The following is a 12,515-nucleotide window of genomic DNA, read 5'->3' as shown; positions in this document are numbered from 1 at the left end:
CAAACGGAGTGAAGACCTGTTGCTCGAGAAAACTGTTAAAGAAGGTCGAATTTGAAACATTTTTGCTCATGGTAGGATGAACAAGGATTTACCAATCGGTTATATTTTGGAAGGCAAAACAGTTCTGAGGACCCGGGTTCAATCCCGGACCCGCCTGTGTGGGGTTTGCATGTTCTCCCCGTACCTGCTTGGGTTTTCTCTGGGTGCTCCAATTACCTCCCACCTCCCAAAAACTATTTGGACGCTCTAAATTGCCCATAGGTGTGATTTTGTGAGTGCGACCGTTTGTCTCGATGTGCCCTGCGATTGGCTGGAAACCAGTTCAGGGTGTACCCCATTTCCTGCCCATTGACAGCTGGGATAGGCTCCAGCAGTCCCGCAACCATCGTGAGGATAAGCGGCGGAGAACAGCACAAATGCCTCGCTGGCGTCGGACACACGGGTTCCGACTGTCTGCAGGACAGTGAAGGTGTCGGAATCTGATTGGATGAGCAAGTGTGTCAATTTCATTGGCTTGCGGTGATCGCGAGTCGGCGATGGCAAAACTATAAATGAAAATAAAAGCGTTCAGTCGATGTCGACCCAACGCAGCGGAGTCATGCGAGTTCTGACTTTCTTCTGGACAGTGAAGTTGCCTGAACGTGATTGGATGATCGATCGATTGCCTGAATGTGATTGGGTACCAGCGATAAGGAGTTCAGGAGCGTAAACACATAAACGATGTCCTCAATTAGTCGTTCAACTCGGCCATCTTCGCTTTTATGTCGACTAAAAAAAAAAAAAAAAATTATCACGTTCAAATCCCAGTCCAAAGTATATATTTTTTTTCCAGAGGACATAAGTTCAAAATCATAATTTAAACATTCATTTTCACTGCCCATAATTTATGACAGATTTTGACAATTTGGCTCGATCAAACAAAAAAATGTCTCTGCATACTTAATAGTTTCTTTATATATTTAATTTTTAAAATAAGTAAATGGATGGGGAATATCCTTACATCACATCTCTATTTATGTCTTTACATCATGTCAGTGAATAAATTAGTGAGCCCGTTTTTACAAAGGAGTGAAAAGTCCAGATATTTTTTTTCCTTTTTTATTTTATTACAACATTGCACATTAATCAACAGGTCAGCAAAAAAAAAAAAAACCCACAATAACGTATGTATGAATTCACAAATAAATTCCATCCGCTGTCCTAAAGTGGAAATCATAGAACACATAGAGTCAAACGACAGTAGATCATGACAAGTGGACGCAATGTTCAGAAATATAACAAAAGAAAAGGTCACCCTTTGCATAAAAGTTTCAAATTCATACATGAAACATAAAAGAAAAAATGTTGAGTTATACGAGAACAGGTCTGGCCTGCTATCGGACTGTTTAAAGGTTCAACAGTAATTAAGTATTTGTACACAGTTACTTGCTACTAATGCCGTGAACCACGGGAAAGCGGACGCCAAATCTACTAAAAATGGCCTCCAATTCATTTTCAAGTTATTAATGAGCCGCTCTGCCTGTCAGGTTTTAAGTTCCCCTACAAGTTTGTGTGTGCGCGCGGTGGCCATAGATCTCCGTTTCTCCCTCTCCAGGTCAACTCTGCAATCTCCTGCAGCTTTGTACTCAAGCCTGACCGTCCATCTTGTCTTTTTAAAAGCTGCTGTTACGAGCCTGGGAAGGCCTCATTTGGGAGTCTGCTTTAGATACTGCAGACGGTCAAATGCGGGAAGTACATACGTGAGTAATATTTACAGCAAAGAGTAGTCAGAGGGTGCTTATTTATTTGATTTACAAAACATATTTTACCTCCCTCAACGCACGTCGCGGTCACTGTGATTTGACGGGCGCGGGTCATCGCACTCGCAAATCTGCACAGGCGAGCACGAAAAATCACGCGCGTAAAATTTGCTACGAGTAGAAATACATAGAAATTGAAAGACGTCGCCTATTTAGTGTAGTCTTGACCAATGTTTCCGTCCTCTAAGCTGCGCCACTGCGCAATTGCGCACTTGCCGCACATTCTCAGCGCACGTGAAAACCGATCCAGCGCAGTGAACCGCAGCACACCACACGGTCTCTTCCAACGAGTTGATGCTCAGCCTACCTCTACTTCCTAGTTTACCTGACACCGCCCCCCTCCGCTCTTAAAGGGGTACACGCATAATTACAAACAGAACACACACCTGCAACTTTATATCCGCGGGCATGGCTGGTGGACCACACCTGTAACTTTATATCTGCGGGCATGACTGACCACACCCGTACATTTTTCATATGTGAATAACTGCCATCGTGTACCAATTGCTTGCTCTTTGCTATAAATGTCTCTTTCAAATCAAAAATTGTTCTTAAATTAATCCCATGGTGGGTCATCCACCGAAGAGAAGTAAAACCCTCCCTCAAATAGATGTCTGATTTCAATTAGTTCTCATCATTTTCAAAATAAATTCCTCCATCAAGTAGAAACCGTTTCCAAATGGATCACCGGGTCGGTCATCCACCTGAGAGAAATAAACACCTCTTTCAAATATCTCCAATTAGTCTTTGCTTGCACCGTCGACTCGCGATCAATAAATGCCTCCCTCCAATATAAGCCGGGTCCAAATCAGTCGCCGGACTGTCAGTCCCTTGAAAATAGTCCGTTGCCAGCTTGGTCCTCCACTGAAAGTAACTAAACGCTTCACTCGGATAGCGGACAACCGGCCCCAATTAATCAGAGAATTGATATAAACGCCTCCGTCAAGTAAATCCCTGGTCCAAATCAGTACAGCTTTCGTTACCGTGGCCACCGCGGCCGAATTAGGGGGTTGCGACGAGGCTAGCGGCTCGCGTTTGCCGAAGTGGAACCCAGACTGTAAAAATAATAACAATAAAAAAAATACTTCAAAACAAGCACTTTGCATTCCGCTCGATGAGTGCCGCCCCATTGTAGGAAATAACGGCGGGACGGAAAAATCCGGATCTCCGTCCGGCGCGTCCAGCTGCCGCTCTGTCTTGAATTTCCACCATGCTGCACTTTCAAAAAGAGGAGATTGGATTTCCATCGTGCATTTTTTTTTTTTTTCCTTTTCCCCCCCTCGCATAAAAGATTTATCTCCACGTCGTCCTCCCCGATAGCCGCCTGGCTCTTACCGGAGACGGCGGGGCCCGTGAGCGGCGCTACTTTTTGCAACGGCGCTATCGGTTTCACATATGGCCGCTTGGCCCGGTTTTTAACGCAAGCTCTGGGTTTGGTTTTTTTTTTTCCCCCACTTCAATGGTGTCGGCTCGAGACGGGGTCAACTTTACAGCCGAAGGTGAGAAAGGCGGCGCTTTACTGGCCTGGTTGAGCTGTAAAATTGCAGAGGTTCTCTTGTAAATCTCGCGGTGGCAAAAGCGATGCTTTCAATTTCATTTTTCAAATTTTGATTTTAATGTGTCAACGCTGAACAGCAGCAAAATTCTTTACAATGCTTTTGCTGACAAATGCTGATGCATTTATCGACCGATTCGAACTATTCTGACGTCAAAATAATTTGGGACGTCTGTGCTATTACTTGACCCGCAAATCCCACTTTTGTCCCAATTCCATATTTGCCCCCCCCCCCCCCACACACACACACACACACACATTAACATTAATGGAGAAATTGAACGAATTGAATATTTCTGAAGCGATTCAAATTATTCGAGTGTCAAAATATTACACTAATTCACGACATCACAGGATTGTTTCTCACATTTTGAGAAAAGGGGGGGGGTTAAACTAATAAGGACGAGATGGTGGATCAGATGGAAAGTGTTGGCCTCACAGTTCTGAAGTCCCGGGATCAATCCATGTTCTCCCCTTGCCTATGTGAGTTTTCTTCGTCCACTCCGGTTTCCTCACACATCCCAAAAACATACAACATTAATTTTACACTCTAAATTGCCCCTAGGTGTGATTGTGAGTGCAGCTATTTGTCTCGATGTGCCCTGCGATTGGCTGGCGAGCAGTTCAGGGTGTACCCCGCCTCCTGCCCAACGACAGCTGGGCTAGGCTCCTGCACTCCCCGCGACCCTTGTGGGGATAAGCAGCTAAGAAAATGGCTGGATGGATAAACTAATTCAGTTCAGGGTATAGTCCGCCTTTCGCCCGGAGCTAGCTGCGATAGGCTTACAGCTTTCCAGCAACATTTGTGAGGATAGGCGGCTTGGATACTGACATGACATGATAACCTCTGTTAACTTCATAACATTTTCAATTTCAAAAGATAAAAGCTAAAAAATTTAACAATTTGTAAAGTAATTTCAAATCAGTCTAAATATGTTCAACATTCCAAAAAATTTCCACATGTATGAATGGAGAACTTGAGAATTTCTTTTTTTTTTTTTTTACATTCCCATACATCCAACATCAAAATATTAATTTTACTAGCAACAAAAGCATTCATATTGATGCAGAAATTTGAAAAAATCATCTTAAAAAACAGCATTCATGCACCAATTTAAATCCTTCAAACTCCAGAATGTTCAACATCCTAAAAATTCTTTTCTCCGTCATCTATAAAACCATAAACTGATTTTAATCACTGACTTTTGAACTGTTCAACATTGTCAGAACGCCACGTTTTCCATGAGAAAAATAGTCCCAATAAAAAACAAAAATGAATTAACTTTCACAATAATACAACTCCACATTTTCCACGACAAAATTCCCCAATTAATGGAAAGATTTAATCAATCCAATTCAAGCTAATCGAACTCGAAAACGCTCAAACGCCCGACGAGTCGCAAGCCCCCAACCCCCCCGGCGTGGTCGCCGTCGCCGCGGAGCGCCTTCGCGGCACGGCGCGAATTCCCGAGATTACCGCAAATGACGAGTAATCCGAGGCTCCCTGGATTCGGGAGAGGTTTGGGATTAAGGGTTCAAGTTGCAGTTGACGTGGCGGAACGTCCGCTTCCCGCTCGGAGCGGCGAGGCGAAACGGGGGGTTGGGGTGGGGGGTGTTGCTCTGTGGGAAAGAGGAAAAGATAAGATAAGAAGTGACTTCTCATTTTTCCCCCAATTAAACGGGGAAATGAGATTGGAATGGACTAAAGTGTCTCCCGGGACGCATTCCAACTTCAAAACATTTGGTTTGATTTAAAGCAGAGGGCGCAAACGGTTGCTTTGGCTCCTGTGCTCCCCCTACGGGCTGGAAATGGAATTTGCTTTTCAGTTCCTAAAGAAATAGAAGTATTAGACTGGGTCAAATTTGAACGTTTATGTTTCATATTAAAGGGGACATGTCACATTGATGTTTCAGTTGCTTGAGTTTGTAATCGTGTAATTACATAATTAGGAAAGTGCAACATCAATAATTTGTCTTTTAAAGAAACAAACAATGCAGACCAGTGCAATGTTTGTTTTTTAACTGCAGAGGAAGTGCTACACCAGTATTTTTATGAACAAAAAAGATATAAGAGAAAGAAATAAGAGCAGTCTGTGTTCGAGTCCGAGCATCAGCGAGCCATGACACCGCGATTATTTACAATGGAGATGTGGCAAGAAGGTGAAGAAATATAAATGTTGCGGTTTATCATTTGTGTCCCTGCTATTTAGCTAAATGTTTGAAACAAGTGTTGCGTTATTACTTTGTAATTACTGTCATGTCCTTGCATGTGCCGGTGCACTTTTCGGCTATTTATTCACTTTTCAGCCATTTATTAAACATTTAGAGAACAGTCGACAGTCCACTTAAACATAAATGACGCACTCACGCAGGATCTGCTGTCGGCCACAGCTCGCACCTAGACGCTCACACACAACCTTGAGGCCGTCACACCAAGGTACATATGTAGCGCATAGTATGTTCAGTGTTTTATTGTTTTTGTTTTTTTTAATACATTTTGTTGTGTATATTCAAATATTTGTGCTGTGCTTTAAAAGTTTATCCACCGGCAATTGTTTGATTTTTATGTAATAATTAAAAATGTCAATGAAAGGCAAACAAAAAAGCGGCACCAACGCATCAGCGTCAAGGTCGCAGTCCGTTTCGCTGAGGCGTCCCCCGCGTTGATCGGGCCGCCCTTGATCCCGCCGTCGGCCCGAACGTCCGTTAACAAAGTTCCGTTTCTTCCACGCGGCCACAGGGCTTGACCCCAGGCCGCCAGACAGACAGGAACGCTTACCTCGGCATAAATGCGTCGGGTTGTCGCGGTCGAAGGAATCGAGCCGCGGTCACCACACGCTCGGCTTGCGTCACTTCACGCTCGAACACGCCCCTGAAAGAACATACAAAAGCCTCCTCGGTTATAATTTGGGCGATGATTCACGGTACGAATTAGGGCTTAACAGGCTTAATGATAAATGATCACGTATAGTTAAAATTAACATGCTATTAAAATGTACAGTATACTGAAACTTGACATTATTTTACACTTCATGACGCACTTTGGCGACCCCTAATGGGACAAGCCGAAAGCAAAAGAAGACCAGTTTTCAAAGCAATATGATACAGACATATCGTACCTTGTTTTACATTAGGTCCAACTTTATTTTATGTACAGTACAAATATTTGCGTGCACGAAAAAAATTAAAATGTAAAAAATATCTACAGCCTTCCATTTATTTTCTACACCACTTATATTTACCAAAATTTTAAATTAAATGTAAACATTTATACAAAAATAATCTGTTTTCTAATATTTTCAGTTTTTTTTTTTTCAAATTTATTTAATTATTTTTGGATTTTGTACTGGATAGATTAGTTTTCTTTTTTTTTTGTCTGATATTTGCTTATTTAATGGTGTTTTGGACACTACTGCAGTATCATAAAATCTGGGATACATTTTGGTGTGATTATGTTGAACTGATTTGTATTTACAGTACAGTAAAGAGAAAAATACATATTTTCATTCGTCTGCAGCATTGGTCATGTTTGGTGATTTATAAATTGTGTATTTTTACTTTCCCTGTGTTCGTCGGTTAAAGTACTCAAAACAAATTTGAAATAGATTTGCTGAAATTGTTTCACGTAAGCAACGGCGTTGTGTAAATGTCTCTGTTCCAAATAGCAATATGATTTTCTTTCAAAATAGTTTAAGCAAAATGTAATTGAATCATTTTAATACTAATAATTTCATGTAAATTAAATATCTATTTCAATATTTCATAAATTCATTGCTTTTGTGACATTTGCCCAAATATATGTAGTGTTTGTTTGTTTTTTTTTAATTTACAGAACATTAGCTCACCTGATGTCTAATAACAGCACCGACATTATTATTTTGTGTGTGTGTGTGTGTGTAAGGGTGACGGAGGGGATGCAACATGGGAGACGTGATTGTCACATTGATTAACTCTTCACTGTGACAATAAACTCTGTACCACCGGGAGCCTGACATGTCTGACACGTAAGCACACACACACACACACACACTGCATGTGTTCTCCGGGGGTCCCGGTGAACGCCGCCATCTCCACCGCGCTCCATTTCATAAACCCGTTGACTTCATAATTGAAAAGGAAACTCGGGGCGTGGGTTCGGCCACTTAATCCATTTAAGGTGCCGGCCCCGTGTGCGTTTTTTGTGCGCGTGTGTGTGTTTTGCGATCTCAGTGGACGTGACCCGACGCCCGCCCCTCCTCGCTCCCGGCCCTCCGCTGCGGGGTCACGGCAGGTTAATGAATGATTATTTCTCAATTTGTAACACAATGGGATAGCGCTTTAAAAGGGGCGGACCCCCACACCAGCGTCCTCAGCGGCGCAGGCCATATGCGAGTACATAAATAAGCGTGTGATGTTTAAATGCAACACCGTCATTCCCACGTGCAGAACACTTGGCGTTAAAAAAAAAAACAAAAATTTGGACTCTGCTAATGTTATGCTAATGTTTACCTTACATACACCCAGCTCTTAAAAATGTACACTCATAATTACAAATGTTACAGTACTTACGCAGCCCATCAATGTGTTTTATAATGACGGCGTCAACACAGTCTGGGCAACGTAGAGCAAAAGACGAGCTAGACGTGCCGCTTACGTTTGCTTTCGATATTAATGGAGAAAGTTAAAAAAAGAAATGCTGCTGTTTTAAGATGTAATGACTCTCTGAGTATGTGAATAATCGGAGAAAAAGTGGTTCAACTAGGTGAGATTTTCACTTTTCCGAGCGGGAAGGCTCTGGTCTGAAGCCAAAGTAGAAAATGCAGGATGAGACGGTGTGTCATTTTAAAATTCCACTTTGCCACAGCCTGATCTTGGTTGAAAGCACAGACAATACAGTGCACAAAAAGCTAATTCTGTATTTTAAATATAGGAGGCAACATAACATTGACGTTAAAACGGTTTGGGAGCATCGTCATCTCCCCCCCCCCCCCCCCCCCCCTTCGGTAGCTCGTGAGAGGCTGGCTGCTTGAAAAGTAGATCTTGGGGTAAAAAAGTCTGGGTCCCCTTGCCATAGACTATAAGACCACTTTCCAAGTGATTTAGATACTGTAAATAAAATACTTCTTTTACTTACATTTCACATGACTGTAACTCACGGCCGTCGTGACTTGCGGCGTAGTCGGCTTCCCCTTACACAAAGAGTTTTTGTCGTAAATATTGAACGCGTTTGTTATTGAGGATTGTCAGCCCTGACCCATTTGGGACGAATCCAGTCTTAACACAACTCAGAACTAAGGACAATCTCTTCAGATAATCTTAGAAGACATAAAAGCAAGTCTGCGTTTGACGTGCTTGGTCGGGAAAAGGCAAAATCTGACACAAGATGACTCGATTGTGTACCTGGCCGACGTTAGAGAAATCCCATCCTACTTCAAAAAGCCTCCCTAACGTCATCTCAAATTTTATAAGCCACACACCCGCTTCGATATTACACCAGAAATGGTGCATCGATGCTAAAAATACATTATTATCTCATCGACTTCAAGTGATAAACGCTGATGCGGACGAGTGAAGTCGACACTACGGAGACTGGACTAATCGGCGCGTCGCCTAATTTGCAACACGTTCAACGGGCCGCCCGCGCTCCCAAGTTGACCCGACGTGTTGCTTTTAATGTTTTGCACGCCACTGGAAGGGAGAAATAAGCCCCTCTTATGTTTTTACAAAAAGGGATATCTAGATTTACGGGGGTGTGCATTTGCAAGTGCTCTAAATTCCCAAGTTTGTCTGTCCGAATATTGATTGCATTACAATTTGTGTTATGTATTTTCAAGCTTCTAAGCAGGGAGAAAAGCCAATACCAGCCAGCGTGTTATTAGCATTTTGACACACGTAAGCGTGCCCAAAGTTCTCAGATGTGTGAAACCATCCTTGAAACGGTGACAAACCCCTCATAGAGGGGAAAAAAAAAAATGAATGATGTTAGCCGAAAGAAAAACAATCAGCGGCGCGTCACCGCAAAGCAGCTACTAGTGTGACGAGAGATAAATCAGCCCCGAGCTATTGTTTTTGCGAGCTTCTATTTGGAGTCGGAGGCCACTTTCCTGTGCGCGGCGCTCCGTAAATCACTTAGCGCATCAAAGAGTTCCAGTGTGGCGCTCCCCCACCACCCCCCACCCCAAACACCAGCGTTCAACAATGGGTGGGTCGTGCCAACGTGCAAACGCGACAAGGATGCAGACTCACGCAAGGTCTTCCTCTCCTGAGGTGATGACAGTCATGGCAAAAGATTTATGACGAGACTGAGAACGGAGACGAGGTGGGGGGGGGGGGGGTGGAGAAAACGGGAGATCGTTACGGCGGTAAATGCTAAGAGATTAATGGCCCAGTTGTTTTAAAATGGCGCTGGTCACGCGAAAGTGTTTTCTTTACTGTACGTCAGGGCGTTCTTTCATTGGTATCCCAAAAATCGTGCCGGCAATCGAGTTTGATAATATTCCGACGCCCATCTGTGGAGGAAATCTGCCGCGCCAATCCTCTTGTTGGAGTTGCTCGACGTCTGAGTGCTAGAATTTGCACAAAGTCACATCCATTTTTTTAGACTTTATCGTGCATGCCTTTTATGACAGACATACCTCCAAAATGTAACGCCGATCGCTAAATCCGGTGTCAGAGGTAGATTTTGTTTTCCAACTTTCCACGAGGTGCCTCTTGGTTTGTTTTGTCGGGGATGTTTTTGGGACCGTTTAAATACATCCGCTTTTCCCGGTATACCCATACTTGCCAAAACCGGTGCGTTTTCACCCCCCCGGGGCGGGAAGAATGATAAACAAAACGCCAAGCGATTCGTGCTATTTTTCGCTCGCTACCTTGACTGCTACTTATTTTTTCCAGCGCTGGAGAGTCTCTGAAGGAAATGCGCGGCGGTCCCGCCTCAAACGCGCGGAGCTGAGTCACGCCGTCAGCTGCGAAAAGCTGCCAATTTGTCCTCACCTATTTGTCGGGCTGACGTCACGGCGGGATTTACGCGCCTCCGTCGGGCCGCCCCGCTGCGTCTTGCTGGCTCCGAAAAGCCATGCGAACAGGAAGCCGCGGGGGCAGACGATCAAGTGCCACCTTCCCTCCTGCAGGAGAGCGTGCGGCGGTGAGACCCAAGGCCAACAACGCGCCCACGGCTCACATCCTCTGTGGAAGCAAAGCCCTGATACGTCCGAACGGAAACCGGCCGCAGTTATTCGAGGGCGGCACCCAAACTATTGTGTGCTGAATGAACACTTCAGGGCCTTTCGCACCAGCAGAACCGGCAACTGGAGTCCAAAGCCTCGGTTCTCCAACGTCCGCGTTCTCGGACAAATCTGTTTTCGAGCGAAAATTTTGTGTTTTTTGGGGTTTTTTTTTGCTTGTTTTCGAACAAAAATCGGTACTGGAACGCCCACACAAAACCCGGAAATAACAGAACACGCACGGCCAGACCAGCTGAAACCACGACGCGCTTTGTTGTGAATTCCCACCCCGCTGAACAAACCCGGAAATAACAGAATGCGCGCGGCCCGACCAGCTGACCCACCCACGACGCGCTTTGTTATTGTCAATTTGAACGAACCCCTGGAAAAACACGGAAATAACATAAGGTGGACGGTCCGACCAGCTGACGCACCCACGACACGCTTTGTTATTGTCAATTTGAACGAAAACCCGGAAATAACATAACTCGCGCGGTGGTTGATTCAGTTTTCGAACAAATCAGATTTCGACCCGCCTTCTGGAACGGATTGCTGGCGAGAACCGAGGCTCTTCTGTACACCAAACAAGAACTGTTCTGAACTTCCCTGTCCAAACATCCCCAAACAACTTGAACCAATCCGACGGTAGTTCTCACGTAGACAACGCAATGTTGCGCCATTTCTCCACAATAGTCACTTGTTTTTGTTTTCAGTGTCATAAATAAATAGCTGTACACCGTTGACATTAGACAAGAAAACAGTTGTGAGGTGAAACATTGAACCTGGGAACAGGTGCAGTTCTCTGGCACGTTGGTTTTCCAAGTGGTTTTACTTGAGCTTTAAAACAAGTTTGTGATAAACCAATAAACTCCTCCCGACCTTAGTTTTGGGTCTGTCAAAAGCTTATGATGATTGTGATGTATTATGTTAGTAATACATCACATTGTCTGTGATGAACTGGGTACAATTCTGGGGCAGTACCACAAGTTTAGAAAACGGCTGGACGGAAAGTGTAGGCATAAGGTCGAGCTACAATAAATACAGCAAATTATGCTAATAACTTTATTAGTGGGACCAACATGGCAAGCACAACAAAGGGAAGAAGGGGGGGGGGTGCGTGAAAGGAGCCTAGTCGCCCTGGGCGACCATCGAAGCTTTGCTGGCAGAAAGATCCATCGAGTTGGGGAGGGGGGGGGGGGCATCTCCATCTCTCAGGAAGCAGCCACCCCTGACACATCAAAACTTGTCAGAGGGAGACGGGAGAGACGGCAAGGTCACGGCAAATGTTGCGGGCGACCTTCTCGTCGCCTGCTGATGTCTTTTTCATTATCCCGCGAGGGAGGAGCAGAATGAGGGTCCGATCCAGCTGAGTGCCCCCCTCTGATCGGCCTGAAATGCGCGGTGGCAGCGGAAGATAATGTCATCTGCGGAAATGAATGGGAATATGGCAGAAGTTTTCGAAGTAATTATCAACTGAGTCCTCGCAGACCTGCAAGAATGATGGAAAACGCATGCAATATCCATGCCAGGTCACTAGTTGGCAGTGTCACTTGGTTCGTAAAAACTTTTCCCCCAAAACCCTTTTTCAGCTCTAATAAAAAAAAAAAGTAGCTATGAAAACAAGTAATGAGGAAAGAAAAGAAATTGCCACATTTTCACTTAAAGCGACAGATCATCAAATGACCCCCCCCTCCACCACCATGTCGACAACTTCACCCGACCAATCATATACGTGCTGATTATAAAAAATGTGTCTCTTTAAGAGGCGTGGTTGTTCTTAAAAAAAAAAAATTACAAGACTTAGGGCTGAGTCGCTACAAATACGGCAATGGACGCCCAGCCTAGCATACTCTACTACTAAAGCATACATTTTAGGTAAAAAAATATATATTTCTTAAATTATTTTATTATATAAAGTATTTAAACTATACAGGTATTTCTACTATGCAGTTTATTAAC

General features: G+C 44.1%; 1 long non-coding RNA gene across 1 annotated transcript; it reads left to right on the top strand.

Annotated features, from left to right (window-relative positions):
* Positions 1-1,119: 1,119 nt before the first annotated feature.
* LOC133508551 (uncharacterized) lies at positions 1,120-11,641 on the top strand. Its single transcript, XR_009797087.1, has 3 exons — positions 1,120-5,791; positions 7,256-7,358; positions 10,228-11,641. It is a non-coding gene; the product is annotated as an uncharacterized LOC133508551 (long non-coding RNA).
* The last annotated feature ends 874 nt before the right edge of the window (positions 11,642-12,515 follow it).

This window comes from Syngnathoides biaculeatus, chromosome 11 (assembly GCF_019802595.1).
Source record: "Syngnathoides biaculeatus isolate LvHL_M chromosome 11, ASM1980259v1, whole genome shotgun sequence".
Lineage (NCBI taxonomy): Eukaryota > Metazoa > Chordata > Actinopteri > Syngnathiformes > Syngnathidae > Syngnathoides > Syngnathoides biaculeatus.
This window is presented reverse-complemented; position numbering and strand designations above follow the sequence as displayed.